Consider the following 17,674-nt stretch of genomic DNA (forward strand, 5'->3'; position numbering starts at 1 on the left):
ATATACTGTCGGATCTATACTATCTGCGATCCGTCTGTGTGAAAGTAGCCTACGGCCACGGATCACGGACGCGGATGCCAATCTTGTGTGCATCCGTGTTTTTTCACGGACCCATTGACTTGAATGGGTCCGTGAACCGTTGTTCGTCAAAAAAATAGGACAGGTCATATTTTTTTGACAGACAGGAAACACGGATCACGGATGCGGCTGCAAAACGGTTTATTTTTTACGATTTTTCCACTGACCCATTGAAAGTCAATGGGTCCCCGAAAAAAAAACGGAAAACGGCACAACGGCCACGGATGCACACAACGGTCGTGTGCATGAGGCCTATGGCTAATGTATTTAATATTGTGAGCTGTAATGCGCGCGGCCTGCGTGACTCGTCAAAGCGATTTGCCGTGATGTATTATCTGCGCCCGTATTTCCCCGCTATTATATGTTTGCAAGAAACCCATTTTACAAAGGAGGGGGCACAGGCATTCCATAGGTCATGGATGATCCATACATTCCACTCAGCGTTCTCTAGCTATTCCCACGGGGTCAGTGTCCTGATCCATAAATCAATTCCCTTTCAGGTTCAGTCGTCCAGTATTGGCCCTGACGGCCGCTCTATCTGCATACACTGTATCATCTTCATGCAGGAGCACCTGCTAGTATCCCTATATACAGGGCTGGCCTTAGGTGTTCAGGCGCCCTGTGCGAGCTAATCTTGCCGACAATTTGGAGAATTTTTGAGGGACCGAGTTGGGGTGACGGAGGCGAACTTTGTGGAGAAGGGCAATCAGTTGTCTTTATCTGTCTGGAAGGAGGCTCAGGATGCATATAACTTTCATGTTGTGGAACTTGCCTGCACAAAGCAATCCTTCCAGTGACAGAAGTATTATGATGAGGGGGAGAAGACGGGTCACCTACTAGCCCTTGTGGCTAGAGCTCAGTCTACCTCGGCATATGTTACCACTTTACGGGGGGTGGATGGGATGGAAATTGTGGATAGCTAGGCCATAGCGTCTGTATTTAGCTCCTTCTATGCTGATTTGTATCAGTCACGTCCAGATTGTAATAGGGAAGATATATCATCATATCTACATGGGATATCTTTGCCCAGGCTGTCAGATTCGGATAGAGCGTACCTTAATGGTCCATTACAGTTGCTGGAAATTGAGGAGGCGGTGTCTTCCATGGCAAATAATAAATCACCGGGTACTGATGGGCTGCCGGTAGAAATTTATAAGAAGTTTGGAGATATCTTACTGCCCCAGTTGTTGAAGGTTTACCAGGAGGCCTCGGAGACGGGGACGCTTCCTGCATCCATGCAGGAGGCTATTATAGTTGTTCTCCCTAAGCCAGGTAAAAACCCTCTCCTCCCAGATTCATACCAGCCCATATCATTGTTACCCACATTCATAAAGATACTGGCTAAGGTGCTGGCTATATGCCCCTTCGAAAGTTGTCTCTTCACTAGTACATAAGGATCAGTCTGGATTCTTGATGGATAGGTCCACGGCGATTAACATTAGGCGCCCAGGGGATAGGGTCATCTGTTCCCTGGATGCCGCTAAGACATTCGATAGTATTGAGTAGGAGTATCTGTGGGAGGTGCTGGAGAGGTTTGGTTTGGGGGATAGTTTCATAGCATGGGTGCGGCTGTTATATGGTAGGCCTACAGCGCGGGTACGGGTGAACGGATATCTATCAGGGGGATTCCGGCTCTATAGGGGAACTAGGCAGGGATGCCCTTTGTCTCCCTTACTGTTTGCCCTCGCCATCGAGCCATTGGCGGCTATTGTTAGGAGGCATGACGGGATTGTAGGGTTTAGCCGGGGCGGGTCACAGGAGAAAATGGCATTATATGCGGATGATGCCTTGCTGTTCTTAGCTGAGGCTAGGGAGTCCCTACCAGAGATTATGGATGTGATCTGTGTTTTTGGGCGCTACTCTGGCTTGGTTATCAATTGGAGCAAATCGTCCCTCCTTCCTATAGATATTGTGGATAACTCTGTGATCTATGCTCAGTCAGGACTGCAGGTGGTGAGTGAATTTAAGTATTTGGGGGTGGTGGTGTCTAGGGCACTCACAGAATATGAGAAGCTGAAATTATCCTCCCTCATAGGCAGATTCAAACAGAAAATGCAAGTATGGTCTAAGCTGCCGCTGTCAGTAGTAGGACGGATCAATCTTATTAAGATGATCTGGATGCTACAGCTACTTTATCCAGGTAACTCCAGAGATACCGTCTGGGACTGGTGTGAGGGGTACTAATGCCTGATGTGTGTAGATGGATCCGTGGTTGGCGGTCTCTTGCAGGATCTGGGGAATGTCTCTCCACTATTTAATAAGGGGAAGTTGTGTCTGATAACAAAATGTAATTTTACCCACAGGATCAAGATTTAACGCAGTATTGTTGAGAGCGCTGTAAGAAAGGAGCATGTATTTATTTATCACAAAGACATGATGGTGGGGTCGGGTGGCGAGGAATGTGGAGGATGGAGAGCATCATCAAGATGTTATGAGTGGGGATGGTAGGAGGCTGTTGGGGTTTTGTGTTTGTAAAATTTCAAATATGTTAGTAAAAATTACAAAGTTCAAACAAACATGGTCCTCCAAGGAGATTAGTGTCCTGAATGGGCAATCCCCTACTTATATTGACTCTGAATTTTCGAATAAATCATTTGAAAAATGGTTTTCTAAATCAGACACCCCCTTTAAGTTGACGGATGTCGTCCAATCATTCAGTTAACAGCTATATAATATGTATGGCCTCTTTTCCAGTAGGGAGAACAGGCCATGGTAAGAGTGATGATATCGTAAGATGTACAGAATAGAGTGTTCTCCAAGTATCTATAGCATGACGGTTTATGGAGGGTGTGATGTTATTGTGCAGTTTTTCCAATTCATTTTATATAAGAAACACCTGCTGCCCTGTGTCGGTTACATATGTGCCAGTCTTCGGGGGCTCCAGGTGATCAGTGATGCATTACATTGATTTCACCTTCCTAGTTCCATTTACCGCCGAGGAAGGAATCAGAAACAGCAATACTTTAAAGCAGATAACAGCTGGTCCTTCTCATCTAACTTTTCTTAATTAAAAATGCATTAACTCCACAAACCGATAAGTGGAATTGTGTTATAATAAGCACCTTCAGTAGCCTTCGTGGGAGGTTTTAATCATGCACAGCCTCAATTAATTGCAAGTGAATTAGCAAATTGCATGTATTTTATGTGGTATTGTCTCTGGCGGCAATAGCAATTGACATTGGCAATCATCACACCAATGTTCCCTAGGGCCAGGGCAGTGACCCTTTCTTCCCTCGGGGCACACCCTGATGCAGGCCTCCTGCCTGATTGTAGTTGGGGTGTCCTTGGCGTTAGGAGTGTTGTTCGAGTGAAAGGTGTAGGTGCTGCAGTCGGTGAAGGGTGCTGGGTCAGTAACCAGGCCATATCTACAAAATAAAGGCCTTTCTTTACTAAAGTTCAGGATGGGAGTTGTAGTACATCCAACGATATCAAGGCACAGTTCCAAGGCAAGTCACAGTGCAGTCTCTTCCCAATAGCTGAACATAGGCAAATGGCAACAATAATGATAATAGGTGTAGTAGTCTCTAAGCTCCTTCTAAACACTCTGCAGCCTTTGTAAGATGTTCACAGGCGTGCAAAACTATCAAAAATAAGTACTGTAGTTACCACGGCGAGGTGCAAATCCTACAAATGGTTGGTCAACCTGTTAAATATGTGAAAGGTGCTGTTAACTGTTAATCCTTCCACAAGCAGTGAGGTCTATAGCCATAATGAGCAAATACCTTGCTAGCATGCATGCCCTTGTGATCCTAGACAGTCTTGAGATATCTGTGACTAACTCCCTCAGAGATTCTCTCCTTGAATAGGAATGATTTTTCTCCTGGAGAAATTGTCTCTTTTCTTGCCTCCAGCATCACACACAGGCTCATAGGCATCTGCTTTTCTTACAAGCAAAGCCCAAAAAGAACTAGCACCTGTCCTGAACGGCAGGCAGAGCTAAACTGAAGTGGATGATGCAATTCTAACTAGAAAGCTACTCTTTTTAGAGGGGAAAGCTAGCTCCCTCTGCTAAGTCAAAGCATAGTTAACTAAACAGTGCCCCCTACAGACAACTTTTGGGACTACATACAAAGCATAATGCAAAGCATTAATCATTTTTGTAATGCACCAAATTAACACTTTGCAGGGCCCCAGTTCTGGGGTACTGTATATGTACAGTAAGAACATTACAACTCCTGTGATTGTGGTGATTGTGTTACCGATCATACAATTGCCAGCTGCTGGGTTTTAGTAAATCAGGTTAAAGGGAACCCATCACAATGAACATGGTGCCTGAGCTACAAACAGTATATTGCAGAGGAGGAGGAGCTGAGCGTATGGACATCTAGTTTTATGGAAAAAAAGATTCAGCATCCTGTGTAATTTAGTAATGTAACTCCCTGTTCATTCTGGGCTTAGGAGTCCAGTGGGTGGTTCTGTCAGTCTGACAGCCTTCCCTTTATGACTTTGCATGAGGATTACTGAATAGGACCGCCCACCGGACTCCTAAGCCCAGAAATAAACAGAGAGTTACATTATTTAATAAAAGTTATACTGAATCTTTTTCCACAACACAATTCCGCCATAGTTTTATGAGTTTTGTTTTTACAGCATTCCCTATATAGTACAACTGACATGTCAACTTCATTCTCCGGGTCAGTATGATTGTAGCGATACCACATTTATTTTGTTTTTCTTGTGTTTTAACACTGAAAAAAAAAAACTTTGGAAAAAATTACATTTTTGTTTGTATTGCCATATTTTATGTAGTTATATCTACAGAACCGTGTAGGGATAATTTTTTGCAAGGCGGTCTGTAGTCTTTATTGATACTACTTTGGACAGGATAAATACATTTATATTTTAATAATAATATTATAGTATGGGTATTTTGCTATGCCCATGGTGTTTTATTTAATATGGTGAAAGGGGGTGATTAGAATATATATATATAACTTTTTTTTTTAAACTTTATTTTACACTTTTTTTTTTTACAGTCCCCTTAGGTGACTTGAACATGCAATCATCTAATCTCTTCAGTCTATGGGAGATTCACTATGTTCCTATGGAGCCCACATAGCTGTGGAAGCCATTGGTTCCTTCATCATGACTGAGGCTGCCACAGCAACCAAACTGCTCCCTTGATCTCAGCACAGAGGAGCCATTCTGGCCCCAGGAGCACAGCACTGGACCGCAGCATCTGAGGGGTTAAAAATCTGTGAACGTAGTGTGCTCTCCGCATCCATTCCGTCCCCATAGAGAATGAATGGGTCCGCACCCGTTCCGCAATTTGTGTGTGAATGGAGCCTAAGAAAAATTTATCAAACAACATGAGACATTTAATAAATATGGCATAAAGTACCCCAACATATACTCAAGCAAAACTGACTTCAAATATTCTCCTCATGATAAATTCCCCCCATAGTGTCCACTGTCAGCCAAAACCACACCCGTAATCTGCCCATAACCCAAACTTCGAAATGGCCACAACAAAGTGGGAACGAATTTTAGTGCCTTAAATGGAATGTGTCTTCAGAAAATCAAGTAACATTTTTAACGAATTTTTGGCGGTTATTAGAATTGAGCAAAGTTCTCTAAAATTCAATTCGGCTGCTTCGCCGAATTTTACAAATTACTTTGTCACAAAGCACATTTCTTTGTAAATAACTGGTGCAATGACAGTGAACGGCAATTGCGCCACCCCCGTCTTTAACCACCTCAGCTCCCCTAGCTTAAACACCCTTAATGACCAGACCACTTTTTACAATTCTGCACTACACTACTTTCACGGTTTATTGCTCGGTCATACAACTTACCACCCAAATGAATTTTACCTCCTTTTCTTCTCACTAATAGAGCTTTCATTTGATGGTATTTTATTGCTGCTGACATTTTTACTTTTTTTGTTATTAATCGAAATTGACCAAAATTTTTGCAAAAAAATGAAATTTTTCACTTTCAGTTGTAAAATTTTTCAAATAAAACTACATTTCTATATAAATTTTTCTCAAAATGTATTGTTCTACGTGTCTTTGATAAAAAAAAATGCAATAAGTGTATATTTATTGGTTTGCGCAAAAGTTATAGCGTTTACAAACTATGGTAGAAAAATGTGAATTTCCGCATTTTGAAGCAGCTCTGACTTTCTGGGCACCTGTCATGTTTCCTGAGGTTCTACAATGGCCAGACAGTAAAAACACCCCACAAATGACCCTATTTCGGAAAGAAGACACCCTAAGGTATTCGCTGATGGGCATAGTGAGTTCATAGAACTTTTTATTTTTTGTCACAAGTTAGCGGAAAATGATGATTTGTTTTTTATTTTATTTTTTTCTTACAAAGTCTCATATTCCACTAACTTGTGACAAAAAATAAAAACTTCCATGAACTCACTATGCCCATCACGAAATACCTTGGGGTGTCTTCTTTCCAAAATGTGGTCACTTGTGGGGTAGTTATACTGCCCTGGCATTCTAGGGGCCCTAATGCTGGGTGAGATAAATATCTCTGTCAAATGACAACTTTGTATAAAAAAAATGGGAAAAGGTGTCTTTTAGAGAGATATTTCTCTCACCCAGCATGGGTATATGTAAAAAGACACCCCAAAACACATTGCCCTACTTCTCCTGAGTACGACAATACCACATGTGTGACACTTTTTTGCAGCCTAGGTGGGCAAAGGGGCCCAAATTCTAAAGAGCACCTTTACGATTTCACAGGGCATTTTTAACACATTTGGATTTCAAAATACTTCTCACGCATTAGGGCCCCTAAAATGCCAGGGCAGTATAAATACCCCACAAGTGACCTCATTTTGGAAAGAAGACACCCCAAGGTATTCCGTGAGGGGCATGGCGAGTTCCTAGAATTATATATTTTTTTGAACAAGTTAGCGTAAAATGATTTTATTTATTTATTTATTTTTCTTACAAAGTCTCATATTCCACTAACTTGTGACAAAAAATAAAAACTTCAATGAACTCACTATGCCCTTTACGAAATACCTTGGGGTGCCTTCTTTCCAAAATGGGGTCACTTGTGGGGTAGTTATACTGCCCTGGCATTTTAGGGGCCCTAATGCGTGAGAAGTAGCTTGAAATTCAAATGTGTAAAAAATGTCCCAAGGTATTCCATGAGGGGCATGGCGAGTTCATAGAAGATTTTTATTTTTGCCACAAGTTAGCGGAAATTGATTTTTTTTTGTTTTTTCTCACAAAGTCTCCCTTTCCGCTAACTTGGGACAAAAATTTCAATCTTTCATGGACTCAATATGCCCCTCAGCGAATACCTTGGGGTGTCTTCTTTCCAAAATGGGGTCATTTGTGGGGTGTTTGTACTCCCCTGGCATTTGAGGGTCTCCACAATCATTACATGTATGGCCAGCATTAGGAGTTTCTGCTATTCTCCTTATATTGAGCATACGGGTAATGAGATATTTTTTTTCCGTTCAGCCTCTGGGCTGAAAGAAAAAATTAACGGCACAGATTTCTTCATTCGCATCGATCAATGTGGATGAAAAAATCTCTGCCAAAAAAAAAAAAAGAAGGGGAAAGGTGTCTGTCAGGTCATAGGAGCTCTGCCCAACATCCAAACCCACACAGCCCGTATGCCCTGGCAAACCCGATTTTTCCATTCACATCAATCGATGTGGATGAATAAATCATTGCCGGGATTCTTTATTTTTTTTTATATACAAAGTGTTTGCCAAAGCATAGGAACACCGCCCCTCAGTTCATAAGCCTCGGCAAACGTATCTTTTTTACTGCAGAGGAGAAATCTCATCTTGCAGCGCCGCATACACCGACTTTTGTGTAATCTGACAGCAGCGCAATGCTTCTGTCAGAATGCACATCAGTGCTGCAGCTCGTTCATCGGTTGGTCCACCTAGAAGGTAAAAAAACCAAAACAAAACAAAAAAAAACAGGCCACAACGCAATAAATTTATTAACATTAACTTTATATAACATTTGAACAGAACATAACTTTTATAAACTTTATTGAACTTTTGGAACAGAACATGAACTTTTTTACTTACCGGTGATATTTTTTTTTTTTTTTTACCTTTATAGGACAAACCTCTCCTTCCCCATGGGACAATGAGCAAAGCGCAAATCGCCCAGAGATGTGGCGAAGTACATTATGCACTTTGTCCCAGGTGAAAGGAGAGGTTTGCAGCAGCTGTGAGTGAAAGGGCCCTAATAGCCCTGTGTGCCTGTCCTGTGTAACGCAATCCCTATACTAATAGTGTACCTGTGTGTGGTACTTCTGGAAACACTCCCCTAAGCATAGGGCAGGGTGGTCAGGGCAGTCAGGACAGAAATAGCGGGTGTCACGCCTTATTCCACTCCTGCTACAAACACAACATCTTTTTCGGGGTGACGGTTGGGTTGAGGTACCAGCAACGACATTGGGGAAATGTCGCTCGTGTAGACGGCTCACTACACTGGTAGATGGGGCCACGGAACCTCCTGGATACAGGAGGTTCTCGATGATCTCTTCCTGAAATTTGAGGAAGGATCCTGTTCTCCCAGCCTTACTGTAGAGAACAAAACTATTATATGCAGCCAATTGAATCAAATATACAGACACCTTCTTATACCAGCGTCTGGTGCGGCGGGACACTAAATAAGGAGCCAACATCTGGTCATTGAAGTCCACCCCTCCCATGAGCAAATCATAGTCGTGGACTGAGAGGGGCTTTTTAATGACACTGGTTGCCCGTTCTATTTGTATTGTCGTGTCTGCGTGAATGGAGGAGAGCATGTAAACGTCACGCTTGTCTCTCCATTTCACCGTGAGCAGTTCTTCATTACACAAGGCAGCCCTCTCCCCCCTTGCAAGACGAATAGTAACGAGCCGTTGGGGGAAGCACCGGCGACTAGGTCGTGCGGTGCCACAGCAGCCAATCTGTTCTAGGAACAAATGCCTGAAGAGGGGCACACTTGTGTAAAAATTGTCCACATAAAGATGGTACCCCTTGCCAAATAAGGGTGACACCAAGTCCCAGACTGTCTTCCCACTGCTCCCCAGGTAGTCAGGGCAACCGACCGGCTCCAGGGTCTGATCTTTACCCTCATAGACTCGAAATTTGTGCGTATAGCCTGTGGCCCTTTCACAGAGCTTATACAATTTGACACCATACCGGGCGCGCTTGCTTGGGATGTATTGTTTGAAGCCAAGGCGCCCGGTAAAATGTATCGGGGACTCGTCTATGCAGATGTTTTGCTCAGGGGTATACAAATCTGCAAATTTGCTGTTAAGGTGGTCTATGAGGGGCCGAATTTTGTGGAGCCGGTCAAAAGTTGGGTGGCCTCTGGGACTAGAGGTGCTGTTGTCGCTAAAGTGCAGGAAATGCAGGATGGTCTCAAATCGTGTCCTGGACATGGCAGCAGAGAACATGGGCATATGATGAATTGGGTTCGTGGACCAATATGACCACAATTCATGCTTTTTTGTCAGGCCCATGTTGAGGAGAAGGCCCAGAAAAGTTTTAAATTCGAAAACTTGGACGGGTTTCCACCGGAAAGACTGGCCATAAAAGCTTCCCGGGTTGGCGGCTATAAATTGAGTGGCATACCGATTTGTTTCTGCCACGACTAAGTCCAAGAGCTCCGCAGTCAAGAACAGCTCAAAAAATCCCAGTGCCGATCCGATCTGAGCTGTCTCAACCCGAACTCCAGACTGGGCGGTGAAAGGGGGAACTATTGGTGCGGCTGAAGTTGGGGGCTGCCAATCAGGGTTTGCCAGCACCTCAGGGACTCTAGGGGCTCTACGGGCCTGTCTGTGCGGTGGCTGCGACGGGGGAACTAATGCACGTGCCACCGTACCAGCTTCAACTGCCCTTCTGGTGCTCGCCACTTCACCATGTTGTACGGCAGTGCTGGTACTAGGCAGAGGCGTATCTAGTGAAAATGGCGCCTATGGCAAGCACTGAAACTGCGCCCCTGTCAAAATATTTTAAACCCATCTTTCAGATAACCTTAACAAAAAAAAAAACACGATAGCTCTTTTGTAGAACCCCCATAAAAACTTACAGTTACTTGACTTGGCCCTTGGGGATCTCGGACGCCACTTCAACACTTTGGCCGGGGGCTCGGTGGAGCTGATGTTGTGCTTTAACCTAATGAGAAAGATTTCATAATAAGGATTTGGAGAAAGGGCAGAGGGATAGCAGAGCAGGGAGAGGCTGGTGCTGCTACTAGGGGGTCATACCATGGGGGAGTAATAAAGCCCACCATAATGCCCCCCCAGTAGTAATAATTCTCCTTATAATATGCAAAACATTTGTAATGCCCCCAGTTGAGCTAATGTTCCCATAATGTGCCAATATAAAATACCCCTTCTCAGTGCCCCCGTAGATGACCCCCATAGTGCCCCCCCCTTCCCCATAGTACCCACCATAATGTGTCCCAGTATAAAATGCCCCTATACAGAGCCCCCATATAAAATATCTTCTTTTTTAGCCTCAGTAGATGCCCCTATAGTGCCCCCCAATAATCTGCAGTAAGATGTGCCCCCATAGATGCCCCCAATCATGTGCCAGTAATAAGAGCCCCCCCACCATCATGTGCCAGTAGCCAGAGCCCCCCCATATCATGTCAGTAGCCAGAGCCCCCCCATATCATGTGTCAGTAGCCAGAGCCCCCCATATCATGTGCCAGTAGCCAGAGTGCCCCCAATCATGTGCCAGAAATAAGAGCCCCCCCACCATCATGTGCCAGTAGCCAGAGCCCCCCATATCATATGCCAGTAGCCAGAGCCCCCCCATATCATGTGCCAGTAGCCCCCCTTATGTGCCAGTAGCCCCCCTATGTGCCAGTAGCCCTCCTTATCATGTGCCAGTAGCCCCCCTTATCATGTGCCAGTAGCCCCCTTATCATGTGCCAGTAGCCCCCCTTATCATGTGCCAGTAGCCCCCCTTATCATGTGCCAGTAGCCCCCCATATCATGTGCCAGTAGCCAGAGCCCCCCCCATATCATGTGCCAGTAGCCAGAGCCCCCCCCCACCATCATGTGCCAGTAGCCAGAGCCCCCCCATATCATGTGTCAGTAGCCAGAGCCCCCCCCATATCATGTGTCAGTAGCCAGAGTGCCCCCATATCATGTGCCAGTAGCCAGAGTGCCCCCATATCATGTGCCAGTAGCCCCCCATATCATGTGCCAGTAGCCCCCCTTATCATGTGCCAGCCCAGTAGTCCCCCCCTTATCATGTGCCAGCCCAGTAGTCCCCCCTTATCATGTGCCAGCCCAGTAGTCCCCCCTTATCATGTGCCAGCCCAGTAGCCCCCCTTATCATGTGCCAGCCCAGCCCAGTAGTCCCCCCTTATGTGCCAGCCCAGTAGCCCCCCTTATGTGCCAGCCCAGTAGCCCCCCTTATCATGTGCCAGCCCAGTATTGTACCTATATAAAAAAATAATACACTTATACTTACCTCCAGCAATGCGATGCGATGCAGGCCACCTCTTACGTCTGTGTGTCCCTCGCTATACGGCTCAGGCGACGCGATGACGTCATCGCGCCATTACCGGCCTCTGATAGGCTGCCAGCACTAAGCCGGCAGCCTATCAGAGGAACAGGAGGGGACACACCTCTCCCTCCTCTGCCGCAGCACAGACAGGCATCTGTATTGCCGTCCTGAGGACGGCAATACAGATGACTATGGAGATGAGCGCTTCCGCAATGGAGGCGCTCATCTCCTGCTCTGCCCTGCCGCCGGCCGCGGCCGCCCCCACTTGTCACCAGGGCCGCAGCACTGGGGTGCGGGGCCCGGGCACCCACTGCACCCCGTGTAGGATCGGCCCTGGTCGCCCCCCCCGCTTGGCGCCTATGGCACTAGCCATGGCTGCCATAGCTTGGATACGCCACTGGTACTAGGTCCAGGATGGGCTGCGCTGCTGGTGTATGCCTCTCCACGTAATCCGACAGCGCTAGCCCCACTCTGCTGCCCTTGAAGCGGATCCTGCGCAACCTGTGGTCTAGCAACACGGGGCCAGGTACGCCTGGTGGTATCAGGGACCTCAACCTCCTCGTCCAAACTTTGGGTCAGACTGCCACTGCTTTCTACAGGTTCATATTCTGACCCGCTAGATTCGTCAGATGAGGGTTCCCATTCCTCATCCGACTGGGTCAGAATCCTGTAGGCCTCTTCAGAAGAATACCCCCTGTTTGACATTTGGTCAACTAAATTTAGGGGGTATTCCCTGAGACTACCCAAGAAAAAAAGCAAACCTGTCTTACAAATGGGAGGCTAGCGAAGTACCGGAGGCCGCTGCGATTGATAAAAAATATCAAAACAGATTTTTTTATCGAAAGTGATTGTGCAGTGATAAAAAAAAAATATATTTTTTGTCACTGCGGTGGGGCGGGCGTGGGTGAACGCACGTGTGGGCGACCGATCAGGCCTGATCGGGCAAACACTGCGTTTTGGGTGGAGGGCGAACTAAGGTGACACTAATACTATTATAGATCTGACTGTGATCAGTTCTGATCACTTACAGATACTATAAAAGTACCAATGCTGATTAGCGATACGCTAATCAGCGAATCAGTGACTGCGTGTGCGGTGGGCTGGGCGCTAACCGACGCTAAACTACCTAACAAAGGGGCTTAAACTATCCTAAACCTAACCGTCAATACTAGTGGGAAAAAAAAGTGACAGTTTACACTGATCACTTTTTTCCCTTTCACTAGGTGATTGACAGGGGTGATCAAGGGGTTAATTGGGGTGATGGGGGGTGATCTGGGGCTAAGTGGGGTGTTGGTGGCTACTCACTGTGATGTGTGCTCCTCTGCTGGGACCAACCGACGAAAAGGACCAGAAGAGGAGCACAGAAGCCATTTAACACTATGGGCCAGATTTATCATTAGCTCAAGTCAGAATAATGGAGTGAAAAAGTCGGAAAAAAATGCGCAAACGCTAAAACTGCGTACAAATTTGCGACTTTTTTCTGCTCTGCACTATGCTCGCCAGTTTTCTGAAAGTAGGCGTGTTTTCTTATGTAAATGAATCTCTAGACAGATTTACTATTGGGACTATTTAAAAAGTCGCAAAAAAGTCGCAAAAAAATGCGCAATTTCACTCCAGTGAGGACCATGCTTATCTTATGAGACTTTTTAATAGAACATGCGACTTTTTCGTAAAAACGTGCGACTTTTTCGTAAAGATGTGCGACTTTTGTAAAGCTGCTTACTGACGGATAAACTGCTACCGTCAAACCACATTTATTACAGTCTTAAAGGGCCGATCATAAATCTGACTTGGCTAAAACTGACTTCAGCCATATGTGAAAGTGGAGTGAGCTGTCAGAGTCATGATAAATCTGGCCCATTATATTTATAAATATAATGTGTTAACTGGCTTGTGATTAGATATTTTGAAAATCACCAGCCTGCCAGCAACGATCATTGGCTGGCAGGCTGGTGACGAAATACTCCTCTAACTTTTGCCGGCCCGCAATGCGCATGCGCGGGCCCGGCTGTGAGTGTAATCTCGCGTCTCGCGAGATGACGTGCCGGCGCGTCAAGGAGGAACAAAACGACCGCCTCCGAAATGCAATCCTGCATTAGGCGGTCCGGAGGCGGTTAAACCATTCAGATGCCGCATTCATCGCTGATCGCAGCATCTGAGATCTATATTAAAGCATTTTAGTTTGCAAATTAAAGAAAAAAAATGTAATTGTATTTACCTCATCCATTTGATCACAAAGAGGCCGCCGCGGTTATCTTGCTTGAAGATCCAGCTCGAAATCTCGCGCGGCACGTGATGATGTCATCACGTCTGCAGGCGTGGTGAAATCATACATCACCGCGCACGAGATTTTGCGTGGGATCTTTAAGCAAGATGGCCGCCGCGGCCTCTTTGTGCTCAAATGAATGAGGTAAGTATGATATTTTTTTTTTATTGTAACCGCCATTTGAGGGAAAATTTATTCAATTAGAATTTTTCCTGGTACTCATGGACTTCAACTCACTCAATACTAGTAGTTATATTTAATTTTCCATCTCACGGACTATATTTTAAAGAAATCCTAATATTTTGCAATATTCACACTGATCATTAACTTCTTCAGGACACATGACGTACCGGTACATCATGTGTATTTCCGATCACCGCTGCCCGGCGGGCGGTGTTTGGAAGCCGGTGCCTGCTCAAATTATTGAGCAGGCACTTCGGCTAAATGTGCGGGGGGGTCCAATTCAGACCTGCGGTTTGCGGCTTTACCTGCGGTTTGCGGCAGCGATCGGCGGTGCCATCAGGTCCCCATGCGGCTGTAGGGGGGACCCGATGGCATGGAAGGCAGCGCGATGCCTAAGGAAGGCATCGCGCTGCCTTCCGGTGACGAGCCCCCTGGATCTCACAGGCCGGAAGCTGTATGAGTAATACTCACTGTATTACTCATACAGCCAATGCATTCCAATACAGAAGTATTGGAATGCACTGTAAAGAATTAGACCCCAAAAGTTCAAGTCCCAAAGTGGGACAAAAAATAAAGTGAAAAATAAAGTTGAAAAAATAAAGTTTTCCCCCCAAAAAATTAAAAGTTTCAAGTAAAAATAAACAAAAACTTCATTTCCCCCAAATAAAGTTAAAAAAAATGGTAAAAAATAGGGGGGAGAAAAAAGTATACATACATACAATATCACATGACCCCTCAGATGAACACCGTAAAAAATTAAAAAATAAAAACTGTGCTAAATAAACCATTTTTTTGTCACCTTACATCACAAAAAGTACAACAGCAAGCGATCAAAAACGCGTTTGCCCACCAAAATAGTACCAATCTAAATGTCACCTCATCCCGCAAAAAATGAGCCCCTACCTGAGACAAAAAATAAAAAAACTATGGCTCAGAATATGGAGACACTAAAACATAATTTTTTTGTTTTAAAAAAGCTGTTATTATGTAAAACTTACATAAATAAAAAAAAGTATACATATTAGGTATCGCCGCGTCCGTATCGACCGGCTCTATAAAAATATCACATGACCTAACCCCTCAGATGAACACCGTAAAAAAATTTAAATAAAAACTGTGCTAAATAAACAATTTTTTGTCACCTTACAACACAAAAAGTGTAATAGCAAGCGATCAAAAAGTCACACGCACCCCAAAATAGTGCAAATAAAACTGTCATCTCATCACATGGTACGTCACATGATCTTTTACCATGGTGAGTCACCATGGTAAAAGATCATGTGACGTACCATGTGATGACCGGAGTGACGTCATCAAAGGTCCTGTTCCTGGAATTAATGCTCACCACAGGTCCTATTCAACAAAGGAGACAGAAGAGATGCCGGCTACGCGATCAAGTGGACTAAGGTGAGAGTTAAAATATTATTATTATTTTTCTAACCCCTCCAGCGCTGTTTTACTATGCATTCTGTATTCAGAATGCTATTATTTTCCCTTGTAACCATGTTATAAGGGAAAATAATAATGATCGGTCTTCATCCTGATCGTCTCCTAGCAACCGTGCGTGAAAATCGCACCGCATCCGCACTTGCTTGCGGATGCTTGCGATTTTCACTCAACCCCATTCACTTCTATGGTGCCTGCATTGCGTGAAAAACGCTGAATATAGAGCATGCTGCGATTTTCACGCAACGCACAAGTGATGCGTGAAAATCACCGCTCATGTGAACGGCCCCATAGAAATGAATGGGTCGGTATTCAGTGCGGGTGCAATGCGTTCACCTCACGCATCGCATCCACGCTGAATACTCGCCCGTGTGAAAGGGGCCAAAGTGTTTTAAAAGTTATCACCACTTAAAGTGACACTGGTCAGATTTGCAAAAAATGGCCTGGTCCTTAAGGTGAAAATGAGCCCGGTCCCTAAGGGGTTAAGCCAAATAACAGGTGCCACTTCTTGGTCTTGTGACACAGTGAGAGGTTTGGTCTGGGAAAACAGGTATTTTCCTTCCAGCATTTGCTGTTGGGCTGATTTACAGCCAGGTGAGGTCAAATACCGGACCAGATTTTAAATCCTGGTCCGGGTTTTGATAGCATCTGGCTGTCCTTAAATAGGCAGCTGGACTCAGAAGCCAGGTCTCTGTGTTGGGATCTGGAAGCCTTGTGTCTGGATGAGGCTTGCTACCTGTTTGGCGTGAAAACAGGTTGGTGCTGCTATCAGCAAGGACTTTTTGAGGCAGAATTGCCGCATAGTGGGAATTACCACCAACACCGCAAGGTGACTTTTTGTTTGAATATGACTGTTTGTTTTGTCACTTGCCTAAAGTGTTAATGAAACACTGAACTGTTTGATCCAAAGAACTTGTTGTTGCCTCTATACTGCGTCCCCTAATCCTGTCTACCAGAGCGAGTCCCCACAGTCTGTACAGATCACTTTTTAGCAGTCATCTCATTGCCATCACAGACAGGATTAGAATCACAGATAACATCTATATATATATAGAGAACGCAGGATCACACCAGGTGATATCACAGTATCACATAACTTCAGTGTATCCACCGCCGCTTCCAAATGTAAGACAGCTTCCTAGCTAAAACAGGCGTAGAAAATGATGAATGAGATGGGCCTCCTGGGCTGTCCCCTTGCCAGTCACGTCACGCCCACTTTTTAGACCTGGCGTGAGTGGTATAAAATTGCAGATTGCGGTGCAAATAACCTTTGCGCCACAATCTGAGCCAAAAATAAACCTAATATAAGCGTATTTCTGGATAGTAAAGGACCCCTATGTGTCTTTACTTTGTTCTGTTTACTTCTTATAAAACTAAAACAATGATTACTATAAATAAAAGTATGAAAAAACATGTTTTTATCATTATCTTCCATTCAAATTACCTGCTATAGATCTTGTGAGGCAAACCACCTCAGTAAAGCAAAATGGCTTTCAGTTACAATTATTGGGCCTTCTCGTTTTTTATAAAGATGTCCAGGATTCTGAGCTGATTTATTTAAAGGGGTTGTCCCATCTTGGGCATTTACCATAAGTGTCTGATAAGTGTGGGTCACACCCTCTGGGATCTGCTCCTGTCTCAAGAATGGAGCCCCGAATTGAAAGAAGAGCAAGTCTTGATTGTGCAGCCACCCCTCCATTCTCTGCTGCTATGGACCTTCTGCAAATAAGACCCATGGACATGCGTTTTTTTTTATTATTCTGGACTACCCCTTAAATTATTACCTGTAAATATTAGTGAACATAATGATGTGAGGCATACTATGGTGGCTACAGGTGGACATTATGAGGAATGCGGTGGGACTATGTAGGTATCACTTCAATGAGAGATGTTTCAATGAATAGGACCCATGTTATGGTGATGTTTGGAACAAGTTCCACAGCTTTTATGGTCACTTGTACCATGGTTTGTAATCTTGCTATACTTTATTGTTCTCCTTAGCTATTTTTAGGGCTTTCTGTCAGCACTTATATCCATAATGTAATATGGCTTTTCCTCTGTGTCATTAACTGATCAGCCTGGAGCAAACCATGAAGTCCGCGTGTCAATGGTATGTCAACCTGGAAGACTTGTCTTCATTCTATGGCTATGATTATGTGCCTAGAGATGTAGAGAGTCGGAAAACTTCCCTACTAGCAATCGTAGATATATACATACCCTATAGTGTGAAAATAGCACTCATGTCTATAAGAAAA

The sequence above is a fragment of the Bufo bufo genome, chromosome 2, assembly GCF_905171765.1.
Source record: "Bufo bufo chromosome 2, aBufBuf1.1, whole genome shotgun sequence".
NCBI classification, from domain to species: Eukaryota; Metazoa; Chordata; class Amphibia; order Anura; family Bufonidae; genus Bufo; species Bufo bufo.